Source organism: Capsicum annuum, chromosome 11 (genome assembly GCF_002878395.1).
Source record: "Capsicum annuum cultivar UCD-10X-F1 chromosome 11, UCD10Xv1.1, whole genome shotgun sequence".
NCBI classification, from domain to species: domain Eukaryota; kingdom Viridiplantae; phylum Streptophyta; class Magnoliopsida; order Solanales; family Solanaceae; genus Capsicum; species Capsicum annuum.
The window spans coordinates 44,967,626-44,980,897 of NC_061121.1; the positions used below are offsets into that span (position 1 = coordinate 44,967,626).

Below are 13,272 nucleotides of genomic sequence, written 5' to 3' on the forward strand. Positions count from 1 at the left end.
CAATAAGCATGAAAATATAAACATACTCATGTAATATCATAGAAAAAATCATACTCAATATGCTTCTTAAAAATACTTCATCAATATCAAAATAATGAAATAAAGAATCTCAATATCATGCTTAAACTCAATTGGAAAAATCTGGAAATTCTCATTACATGCATAAATATATGAAAATAGTCATGTAATTCAACATTCTATCACTTGTAAACTCATAATCTTCAAAAAAGAATAATTGGGTATGAACCCTAATTTCAAATAATAAGAAACTTGCTGAAAAATATAATTTTGGGCACAAGGACGAAAGATTTATCCTTGTTCAAACCCCACATACCTTAGATTGATAAACTTGGATGAAATACTTGCTTGAGACTTTTTTTCGTACTCTTGAGTGAGGTTTATTGGAGCTTTTGACTTGGGAATTTTGAATTTTTGACTCAATTTGTAATAACTATGGTGAACTCTTGAGATTCTTGGAAGAGGATTTGGATTCTTAGGATTTTTGTTTTGAAGAGAATAAGGATTTAGGGCATAAAGAGCTTTCAAATACCATTGATTTTATGTTTTTGGATAGATTGGGGGTAGGGTAATTGCCCAAAATACCCCCCTTTTAACCCTAACGTAACTGGAGAAATATAGCTGGGAGCCCAATTTTATGGGCCACCACGACACGCCACTATCACAGTGGCTCACTGAAAATTGACGAATAGGCAATTGAAGTTCTCCGCAATGCTCCACAATTGCGGAGTCGCACTGAAATTTGAAAATTGTGAAATAAACCCTCTCCACGACGTGCCAACACTAAAATGATGGTGTATTATGACTAGAACTTAGATTACCAATAACTTCTTATCCGGTTTTCGGATTTAGGTAAATCTTATATCTATGGAAAGATAATTCAATTTCCCATATGATAAAAAGTCAAAATTAGGAAAATTATGTATGGTTTAGACATTACTTATTTTAGAAGTCATTCCTTAACCTTTTAAAGACGATTTTAGACTTAAAGAAAGTTCGGGGTATTAAAGTGCTCCTGCCAGAATTTTCCCTAGCATGGTCTTGATTCTCAGCTTCCTCATTAGGGGATGCTAAAGAACTCCCTAAGGATAGAGTCACTCTGTAACAACCCACATTTTTGGGCTAAAATTTGAACCGTTCATCCTACGTGTGTTGAACTGAACCTAATCGCTTTTATTTATATACAAGTATGAATATCAATTCTTTAGTATGGAAACATCCTTGGAGATGGATTGAAGTCATAAATGTCTCCTAGCCCAAAGTTAAGCTGGAACTTTTCTAACTATTGAGTTTTAGTATCTAATTTTACTTGGATCAACTTCCAACGATCATTTCTCTTAGAATATAACATGTTATATGGACTACTATATATCAAATTAATGCCCTACGAGTCTTCTTTCCAGTTCCACTCATCGTTAGTCAATCCAAGTTTAGAGTAAAAAGTTGTGGGCATTTTAGTGAGACATTGTCTGGGGTGCGTGATGGTCATGTGATGGAATGTTTATTCCATGAAATTGAGGTCATGGGGCATAGCTGGAGCCATGAAATGGGGCCTGTGGTTTGACCCTCCCTTCTTAAACTTTAAAATATGTTTTTTCCTTATTTAATCAAGGGTAAAATAGTCCTTTCACCCTTATAACTTCCCAAATACGTTTTTATAACCCTAAAGTCATCCTAAACTATTAGAATCTCCAAAACTTCTTATTCTCTTACTCCCTATAACAACAAGAAGTATTTCTCAATTCCAAAGTTTGTAGATTTCAAACTCAAGGTTCTTATTCAGTTTTCCTCCATCAAAGAATATGTAGAATTATCCTAACACTCATGGGCGTAAGTCTGACATTTTTAATAAACCCTATTTTATATATGTATAAGTTAAGGTTTGAAATTGATTGAAAATAATGAATTACAAACCCTTTTCTAAGATGAAATTATGTATTAACTATCTAGCTTTATATAAACTTTAAATTGCATTTATATGCATGTGATATGGACTTTGAAATGGATGTGAGAGCCTGAACTATAAATACCCTTTTCTGATCGTGAGATTTTTTTATGGACTAGTGTTGGTGGTTGTTTAATGAACGATGATAATATTGAGTTTTAAATGTCTCTTTTACGTGTTTTAAAATGGGTGTTTCTTATTTCTAAATGCTCTTGTTTTCTAATAAAGAATTGCATGTGATTTTTGAAAGAGATGACTACCCTATGTCAAAGTCTTGAAAAGAGAATGTTTTGCATAAGTTTCCATGAGCTTTTGAAATGATAACTCTCATGTGATGTTTAAATCTTTTGGTGGTCATTAACATGTTTTTGAATAAAAGGGCTATGGACAAGATATGTTATGACATTATATGATTTCGCAAGTCTAGGTATGACGATACCTAATACAGAATGCCCTTAACATAATACAAAATAAATGTTTCTAAGCATGGTTTTTAAAAGGCAAAAATTAGGCTCAAAGAGAACTGAATGGTCACCCGAATAAAGCACGAGCTAAAGACTCAATGCTGAAAATCATGTTTTGCCGATGCAGAGAATTATTATATGTTATCCTGAAAGAGGGATACTTAGGTGTGCCTGAAAAGAGGTATACCATCATGCAAAAACTTCAATCATTATGGAAAATGTGGATTGAGGGCTTGGCCGGCGAGTTAATGTCAAACCCATATATCTCATGGTGTAATAGACTTGTAGGGTGTGCCATCTAGCTTAGAATTAAAAGAAATTATTGAGTCTATGTTTTACGAGAATTATTGAAAATTTTTAATTATGACCATTTATTTTGATCTCTATTATGCTAAATTCTTTTCATAATTCTCTTGATTATTCTTTATGAACTATATGTTATTTTTGGATTATCCTGCATACCAATTTATTCCAAGTATAGACCGTCCTCAGGCAGCTCTATTGTCTTATAATGTATATTCTGAGGCTCGATCCCTTAGTCCATCACAGTAGTAGAACCTTAAGAAATGTCAGAGTTGGTGAGCCATCCATCTTCCAAAATACATTTTATTCATATGTATTATTTAGTCGGGGGACCTTTCTCGGTCTAAATAGTTTAGCGTTGATTAGAGGCTTCGTAGACTAAATGTTGACTGATTATTTTATGGTGTCTTATTGAGAGTTTGGGATTTCTATTTTATTTAGCTTGAAAAGCTTTCTTTGATTTTTATTATACTTCTGCATTTTAGTTCTTGTTATTCTTATGATAGTATGCTAAGGGGTATCCTTGGGCCTTCATGGTTTAGGATGCCTGTTGCGGCCAGGGCCTCAACTCGGGTCATGCCACACTCCCACTCGGTTGGAACTATCAGAATATTTTTGCAACTTATATTTCACATTTTCACCCTCCTGGTTATTTTCCAATGGCCTTTTCTCATTCTCGACTTCAATCCTATCAAGTCGATAACTCATGCAAGCCGTCTAGTTAGTTTTTGTCTGACAATCCCTTGTAAGCACACAAGACCATTCTTCTGACATATCTTCCAGATTCAAACCTAAAATAAAATGCTAGTTCTGCCAACTATCTATGATATGGATCCTAAACCCAGTGTCTTCCTGATAAGTGTTCTATACATTGAACAAAATTAGTAAGGAACCAAAGAAACTCCTCATACAAAGAGAAAAAATCATCAAAACTCATAGATTCATGTTTAATCAAGAAAACCACAAAGAGAAACAATCATCAAAACTCATAAATTCATGCTAAATCAAGAAAACCACAAAGAGAGAATCATTAAAACTCATAAATTCAGGTTAAACCAAGAAACCACATATAAAGAAATTCGCAATCACTAAAGCACAAAAACAAAATTTATTTCTCTATCTGTATGTCATTCAACTTTAGTTTTGATAATTAATTAAAGCAAATCAAAGTAATGCTCAATGTTTTTTTTATGGATAACGATAATTTTGTTAACACAAATGCATGGATTTGTCATTTAACTAAAGGAAGATAACCCACAAACATAAATGAACCCTCATTGATTCAAGAAAAAAATAAACACACAAAGCATTACTGGGATTGTCTATCTTTGCTCTCCTTTTTCTATTTTGGAATAGATACTACCAAGAGACTCATAAAAGATTGTTGAAAGTATATGAAGAGTTAAAATGAGTTTCCCTCAAACTTTGGGATGTGGTCCCAAACTGACTCAACCAGCAAGATCTAACAGAAGACTTAATAGTAAAGTACGTGAAAAGAGTAAATGGCAAAAACAATAATTTTGACGTGGAAACTCCTTTCTCGAGGAAGAAAAACCATGACCTGGCTCTAGGAAGCTTTACTCATTTTCATGCAAACTTTAATTCATACTCCATGACTTCAAGGATTAACCTCTTAATTCTTCTTCTCCTATTAATAACTCTATTACAAAGAAAAATTTGCAGTAACTCTATTGCACTGCACTCTAGCTAGCTCTAACTAAAATAAAAAGCTAACTCTAGATTTGAAATCACCTAATTCTAGATTATTACAATATGATTTGGACTTACAACACCACACCTACTAATTGCGTACAAACAACAGTAGGCAATATTTAGGATCAAAATACAAAGACTCAATTACAATAAGAAAATGGAATACAACTTTATGACCGACCACTTCCTTATTGCTACAGAGGCTTTGATTCAATAGCTTCAAGAGAAATATATGTTGTGAGTATATGGAAGCTTGGTTTTCTTGCCGTGTAAGATGGGCAATATATATGAGACAAGAAAACCTAGGACGAATTTGATTGGATGAGGCCAAAAAGTGCAACAGTTTTTCCCACCAACCTTGTACTTTCATTCAATTGTATTATAGTGATGTGCTGGCGACCAACCATGTCCCTAAGTAGTTTCAGCTTTGTCATCACACATTCTTCAGGAACTAGGTCCCAACATACACTTTGTAAATCATCAATACTAAGAACATAACAATTTTCTCCATTTTTGATAATGAAAACCCATGCATGTCATTAAGCATTCATAGTACCACATTCCTTAAATCATTAATCACAATGCTACATAGATGCAAGCAACACTCACAATGTAGATCCTGCGGTCCATCACAATAGTAGAACCTTTAAAAACGTTATAGTTGGTGAGGAATCCATCTTTCGAAAGGCATTTTATTCATATATTTATTTATTTTAGTTTATGGTTTGGCCGGTGGCCTTATCCCTATCTAGATAGTTTAGCATTGATTAGAGGCTTCATAGACTAGATGTTAACTAATATATATTATGGTGTCTTATTGAGAGATTAGGATTTCTGCTTCATTTAGCTTTAAACCCTTTATTTGATTTCAGTTGGTATTATGCTTATGACATTATTCTAAGGGGTATTCTTGATTTCAGTCAGTAGAAGTTGATTTATTCAGTTTCAATTTTGATTTGTAAAGCAGAGTTGTAATCTTGTAAAGTTCAGATTTGTATTGATCAAGTTCAGAAAATTTTTATGTTCTCACTGATTTTATATAGATTTAACCATTTTATTTAGTTGCTTAAGAGTTATGCCAGTAAAAGGGTTAGCTTGGGGTCACTTGTGACCCTAAGCACCGTGTGACATCTCAGGACCCGATTTTGGGATATTACAAACTTGGTATCAGAGGATAGAGTTCAAGAGTCCTAGGGTGTCTGTGAAGCCGTGTCTAGTAGAGTCTTGCAGAATGGTATGGAGACATCTGTACTTTTCTACAAGAGAATACAAGGCATTTAGGAAATATCTCTATTCTTTCAAGTCTCAGATCGTGCTATAGAAATGTTCTTTCAGAAACTTACACAGATTCTCATCTTACTTTATCTGAGCTATCTCTACCTTATTTTTAAGGTATCAGAAATAGTCAAGCTTAAATCTTTACAGATAGTGCTTTCTCAGACTGTCTCCATAGATAGTTATCGGATTGTAAGTGAGCTAGAAAGTATCCCATCAGTTGAGTTTTGATGATTGAATTGCTTTATTCATGATTCATAAAAGTCATGAACTAAGCCCATGTCTGATGTACTTCTAGATTCCTCCTCTGAATCTATAATGTAAAGCTATACTTCCCTATTTATGTATTATTCTTGAGATAGCATGATTAGTAAGTTCCAGTTCCTCTCCAGATAATGCACTCAGATTGTCTAGCAAGAAGCTTTAGAAGTCACACAAAGTTGCTTAAGAGTAGCATTCTAGTGTGTTATAAGTCTCTCAAGATCAGAGTTATGTCCTCACTCTTACGATTCATGTAAGTAAGACAGAATAAGATGTGTATTCTTAGATCATTGAATATTGTGTGTCAAGTTTTTATCTCTTGTAACCTTGTTATCATTGTTTTGTTGAAAAATCAAAGTCTAGTGAAGCCATGTGAGGCCTATTTCGATTCACTAGCAACTTGTTGTTTTTGTGTTGGTTAAAACTGAGGGTTTAGAGGTGTAGTGACAAGAAAAGTGGTAAGGTCAATTCACTAACTATATGTATAGCCGAATCTTGTACATAGGATTGAGTTAGTAATAAAGTGATATAATAGGCTTGAATAGTGTATGCAAGAGCATAATTTTAGTTAATTCGTAATCAAGTTTGACATTATATGTATGGTGCAGAAGTACGTCCAAGGTGCTATGGGGCTGTATTTTTTTTTAAAGATTATTGCATGTTATAGGGTCGGTAGTACCGTTGAAATATTAGGTGGAGAAAGACTAGTTAGATAATAAGTAATGTTCTTGATAGCTAAGTTAAGGAGTTTGATTGAAGATGTTAAGCCTTTTTAAGTATGAATGTGATTCTCATAGTTTAGAAACATAAGTTTACAAACGTGATATTGGTAGGCTATGACAGAAATTATATGGTCCATCAAAGGTTTGGAGATACCCATGTTAAGTGTTAGAATCTAAGTTTGAAATTTTAAAGATTTAGCTAATAGGAATAAGAGTTAAAGCACTAGATGGTGTACACTCCAACCATGGGGATGCTTATACAGATTCAAAGATAGTAAGTGTTCAAGTGTTATATGATGACTCTTGGGGCTATAGAAAGATAGGGTGTAGCTCATAAGTGAGTATTAGAAGTTGGTTTTATGCTTTTAGGTGTAGTTATTCGGGTTAAGTTCTTTTGTTCATGTGCGTTGCTATTTCCCAGACTCTAGAGTAAACTGATTATAGTTAGACTAGAGTTTATATAGTCGTTTACAGCCTTATAGTGATGGCTTACATCTAAGGGGAGGTGATAGAACAAGCAACCAAGTCAAGCCTTTAGATTCTAGTAGATGTACCAGTAAGTTGTAGAATAGCCGTGAGAAAGATTAATGCTTGACCCAATCTTATTTCAGTATTTTTAGTTGTCCCAATACCTAATCATGCCTTAGGTTCAGTTCCATGATCATAATTCATGTTCATGCATATGATGGAGAATTATGTACTCTCCTAGTTCCCAAAAATGAGGAATTACAGTTCTTTCAGTAGTTGGAATCACATTTCATAAGTTATGAACTCCAAATTCAGGTCATGCAGCTCAGGACTCATGTACTCAAGCTTTACAGTATGTTCAATCCAAGTACTCAAGCAATACTTTTAATGATCCGCTAAATTTGGATTTATATCTTGCATGTCCTCAGATCATACTTCTTTGATAAGTCCATAATGCTATATATTCTATTCCTCAAGCCGCAGTTGAGTGTCAACTTATTCATAGTATCCCTTCATATTTTGGGCCCTCATGTTCTAACCTTCTATTGCCTTTCCTTTGGCCAAGATAGTGATGATAATCAGTTGTCTAGATAGGAGAGAGTAAATATTTCTTGTTACTATAAGATCGTTGTATGCTTATTTTAGCTAAGGCAGTAAAGTATGAAGTAATATTGAAGCCAAGTCTTTAATACCCTTCATGGTCAGTCGAAGTTTTATATGAGATATTTGGGTAGTTGAAATCTTATGTATGTCTTCTTAGGAGTAGTGCATGGAAGTTGTTCTTGATAGAGGTTTGTAAGTTGTGACAAAGGTATTTTAGGGGAGTATGTTTAGAAATGCATATGTGGTTATAGAAGTGAGGCTTGAACATCATGTTTGTATATTTAGATGAATGCACTACACATTAGTAAAATGTCTAGTAAGAGGTTGAATGTGGTTGTTGGAGTAGTAATGAGGATTTTCATGACATGAGAAGTTGTGAAGTGCAGGGTATGTTGAATTACGGTTCAGACTAGTAGTACAGTGTTATGTGGTATACCCTGTAATTATGGGTTAGGGCTAAAGATGGTGAGGGAATTTAGTTCAATTTAGACATGAGTAGAAGGAAATATCAACAGCCTGGTTAGAATTAGAAGATGAATCAATAAGTATGGTTTTTAGGGTAATGGAATAGTTGATAGAATATTTTAGAAGCGTGTCTAAGTTTTAAGTAAGGTGTTGCATTGCCTAAAGCCTAGTAAATTCTACCCCAGTCTACGATTCAAAGGTCTATGATTCCAAGCTATGGAATTGTAGCAATATTGTAACCCCTTATTCAGATGTCTTGTTCAGATCTTGACCAAAAATTCTTGGCTCCTTCAAATCATTAGAAATATCTACAGAGGTGTTGAATAAACCCTCCACTTGATCATGAGTATCTAGTATGATTCAGTTTGGATAGACAACAGTTCAGTTTAACAATCAGTAACATAGATTTCTATGGATTTCCATTTTTTCAAACTAGCCTAGTTTTACTACCTGAAGTTTTATAAGTACGGCCATTCCAAAATAGTTTTGCAAGTGCAAATTCATCTCAGTATATGTATCAAGCATCAGTTTTAGAATTCAGATATCTAGTCATGATTTAGTTCATAAGTATTCACCGAACGATCTTCGTTTTCCAAGTATTCCATCTCAGATACTGTTATACCTATTGTGTGATCTTAGCCTTGTTTTCTCATGATTTGTGCCTGCATAATGTATCACCTCGCAGTCTATAAGTATGAACGCATCATGAGCACATCAAGCAAATTCTAAACTCTCAGCTTGAGTCAGTTATTCATAAATGAGTAAAAAGGGTAAGTTAGCTCAGATTCAGACAAAGGTAACAACCTTCCGTCATTCAGCTCCTATCTAATCAAAGATTCAGTTAGATAGCTATTCTTATCATTAGTATATGCATTCATCAAAGTATGCCAAAGTTTAGAAAGATATAGATTCAGTTTAATAAGTTATTTTAGTTGTGTATCCTCAGTTTTCTCTGTATTCTTAACCTACAGAGAAACATTAAGGGACAAATGATCCCAAAGGGGAGATAATGTAACACCCCATATTTTGGGCTAGAATGAAAACCATCTTTTCTACGTATAGATGTTCCAAAAGCCATAAATCCTATGAAAATGTGGTATATTAATCAATTATGTAGTGTGGGAACCTATTTGAGCATGAATTTAGATCATAGAGATCCCCTAACTCAAGGTCAAGTTGAAAGCTTTTCTATCGTTTGAGTTTTAGTGAATGTCAAAACTTGAGTAAACTTCAATTGACTATAACTCCTAGTATATGATGAACTGGGTGGCCTACTATATATCAAATGAAATCTCTTTGAATTATCTTTCCAACTATATCAAATTCGCCTAAATCTGATATTGGAGAAAAAAGTTATGCCTAATTTACTCCAGGATGTCAGCCTAGAAAACTGAGTGACGACATTTCTAATAACCTATCACGTCTGTGATGGCTTATCATAAAATGTCATCAGCCTTAGGCAGAATCCAGCCCCAATGATGACATTTCTGATAAGTTATCACAATTGTGATAACTTATCATGAATGTCGTCAGCCTTAGGCAGAAATCCATCAATTCCAGCCCCCCAGTGACGACATTTATGACGACTTATCACAAGTCTGATGGCCTATCACAAATATCGTCAGCTTTAGATTTTCAGCAACTGGGAAGCAGTTTAGTAAGGGTATTTTGATCTTTTTCCTTCACTTCCCAAAACTTATAACCCTCAAGGAGCGTATTATATTCCATTCTCTTTAGTTAAACATCTTAAAATTCTCTGCACACCTTCAACCACAAGGTTAGGGTTTCAATATAAAAACCCAATTATCTAGAGATTCAACCATGAGAATTTGATAATTCTTGCATAATTGAATTACCCGTTAAGAGAGATATGAGGGACACCCGATAGTTCGTGAATAACCTTCCTAAATATTTAAAGTCATCCAAAAGCTCCAAGTTTAAGGTATGTGGTTTTGAACAAGAACACCGTTTCATTCTTGTGCCCAAAAGTTTTAGTTTTTCTTAAAGAATTTTATATTTTCAAGATGAATTCATATTATTTTGCTATATTTCAAGTTTATGAGATTATGAAATTGTTCAAGTCTTGATTAAATGATTATCTTATTTAATTATGATATAAATTGAGAGTTCATGACATAAATTGCACATTACTATATTGATATCATATTTTCAAGAATTTCCAAGATTTGTTGTCATGAATTGAGCCTTATTGTAAAATTGTAAGTCTTTGAGAATGACTTATTGATACTTATTAAAGTGTTTCAAGAAGAGTACACTATATCTCTATGTTATTGAGACTTTAAAGCTTATTCATGATAAGTCTATCAAGATTTCACAAAAGAAGTGAGTTTTGATCTTAAGTTAAGAAAGAAATCCACATCCTTGATTTTGAGATAAAGGGAATGTGTTTTGGCTCCCATTGCATATTATTGAAATGTTTTAAGGTGGATTTTCTAAAGTTCTGAGCTAAGTAAGAAAGTAGAATTCAGCACCGAGTTGGGCTTGATTCTGAGGTCTCATGCCCCAAAACTACGTGCCCTCATAGGTTTTTGATATACCCCAAGCGGGTTAAGATAGTTATCACTAAAGTTAAGGTTCTATCCGATGGCAAGGATAGAACAGCTCTCCACAACGTGAGTAAGACGTTGGACTTCATGTACCTCACATGGTTTATGTCGGTTAGAAGAAACTCCCAAAGTAGTGCCCCACTCTATCTAAGATATAATTATATGTATTTTGAAAGCTATGAGTCCAAGATTTCTAAGGCTCTCAAGTGTCAAAATCTTTAAGTTTCCAAAGAAGTTCCTAGTTTTCATGAGATTAAAGTGTATGTTCTGAAAGATGTTGTTTTAAGACATTATCTATCTTACAAGTTTGAGAATAAAGAAAGAAACAGATTTAGAATGAAGTGCAATGACTCATGTGATTTACATTACCTATTTTCTTATTCATAATTATGATGGTTTTAATTCAAGCTATGTGAGTCATCTATACTAGCATGCATGTTTTCTATAAGGATTTATGATATTGATTATTTAATTGCATACACACCCATATACTCAGTACATTCCCAAAGTGCTGATCCACATATATATGTATGTGCTACATTGTCTCATAATGTAGGTACAAGACTTAGTATGCACATTAAGATTCAGTCATCTTGTAGCTTCCAGTCAGCAGGAGGTGATGAATCCTTTTGATTTAAGGGTTTGAACCAGATAGACAGTTTGAGCAGTTCTTTTATTTCCCATTTTAGTCATATTGATTTGGGATAGTTGGGAGTCATGAACTGGCTATCTAAAGTCAGTTATAGTAGAGGATTCATAGACAGTCAGTAGAAGTTGATGTATTTAGTTTTAGTTTTGATTTGTAAAGCAGAGTTGTAATCTTGTAAAGTTCAGATTTGTATTGATCAAATTCAGAAAGTTTTATGTTCTCGCTAATTTTCTACAGATTTAAGCATTTTATTAAGTTACTTATGAGTTATGCCAGTAGAAGGTTTAGCTTTGAGTCACTTATGACCCTAAGCATCGTGTGACGTCTCGGGACCCGATTTTGGGGCGTTACATATGCCCTTTTTGGTGATTGGCTAATGTTGTAGCAAAGATTTATAGATTTTATGGTAGTTAGTAAAGGATGTGATTGGTTAAGATGATTTAGAGTCTATCTAAAATTTGTGAAAAGATAAAAAAAGATAGTGGTTGTAGTAGAAAAATCATTTATAGGTTGGGAATGGAAGGATAGAGTCGCAAATTTTATAATTTAGACTTCTTTGACGAAATCTTAGAAAGGGGGACTTAATGGTGCTTATAGAATATAGAAGGTAGTTTAAATGTATACATGGGTAAGTAGATGTAATGTGACGAAGGAGGATATGTAATGGGCTATATTATAAGGTTAAAATTGGTTACCCTTATATGTGAATTTATTCACCGTGATTCTCTCTCTCGCTAGAAAATGTAAATTAGTATAGTATAGAAGAAGTCATGTAACAAAATTTAAGGTATAGTAGTAATGTTATGTGCTTTTAAGTCTCATTTAAGTGGAATACGAGATTTAGGTTGATTTCTCTACTTGATGGACTAGTATATTATACGAATATTTCATCGGTATTACATGATTGGTGCTAGACACTAAGTTTGAACTTTAAATGTTGATTGTTGTGATAAAAATGGTAATTCAAGAATTGTGGTGCAAGATTTATGGGAGTGAATTAGTAGGCTTGATGTAATGTGTGAAAGAGCCTAGGTTGATAACTTATGAAAAATTTGAGTGGATAATTGTGATATATATACATATGAGGATTAGTGTTGGAGTAATGAATTTGTAGAACCCCGAGTGTTTGGAGAGTTAAATCGAGTTTAAAACAAGCCTATGAGGTCCCTAGATCGAGTGTAGAACTCCCCAAGATAGGTTCAGTTGCATTGGAGAAGTTTGGGAAGGAAAAATCGATCGAGGTTTGCAAAAGAGCCATCCTGCAATGGCCCCTCACTGCGAGGCACCCCTCGAGGGGTCACTGCCTTGCCTCCCTACCAAGCATTGTGCCACACAGGAGGAATCTCACAATAGACCCCACACTGCGAGGCTAGACCTCTGTATTAGGTTCGCGCTGATCCCCCTCCCCTTCTTTGATGGATCTATGTTTTTAATTGTATTTAGGGGAACACCTAATAAACTTTCCTTTCTACACTAATAACGTTCCTAAACCCTTAAAATAATAAAATCATTCAAAAAGGGTTATTCTCCACTTCAAAAACTCAACTTGGGAACTTTAAGGCTAGGGTTCCAGCTTGGAGGGTATAGGAAGTTAAGAGTAGTGACCCTAGAAGGAATGTCATAACAAGAAGTTAGTACTTTTCCTAAAATAGTTTGTTAGGATAATTCTAACATTCATGTGTATACTGATGCCCCCATGGTGATGGGTGTTGTGGTTATAAATTTAATGAGAGGACATATTTACAAGTTTATGATAGTGACCTTTAAGCTAAGGAGGAGATGGTGAATTAAGGTTGATGTTGAATTTTATCATGGTGGT

The 13,272-nt window shown here is 34.1% G+C and overlaps 1 pseudogene; it reads right to left on the bottom strand.

Annotated features, from left to right (window-relative positions):
• Positions 1 to 3,504, bottom strand: part of LOC107846600 — a 10,845-nt pseudogene extending 7,341 nt beyond the window's left edge.
• Positions 3,505 to 13,272: the final 9,768 nt, after the last annotated feature.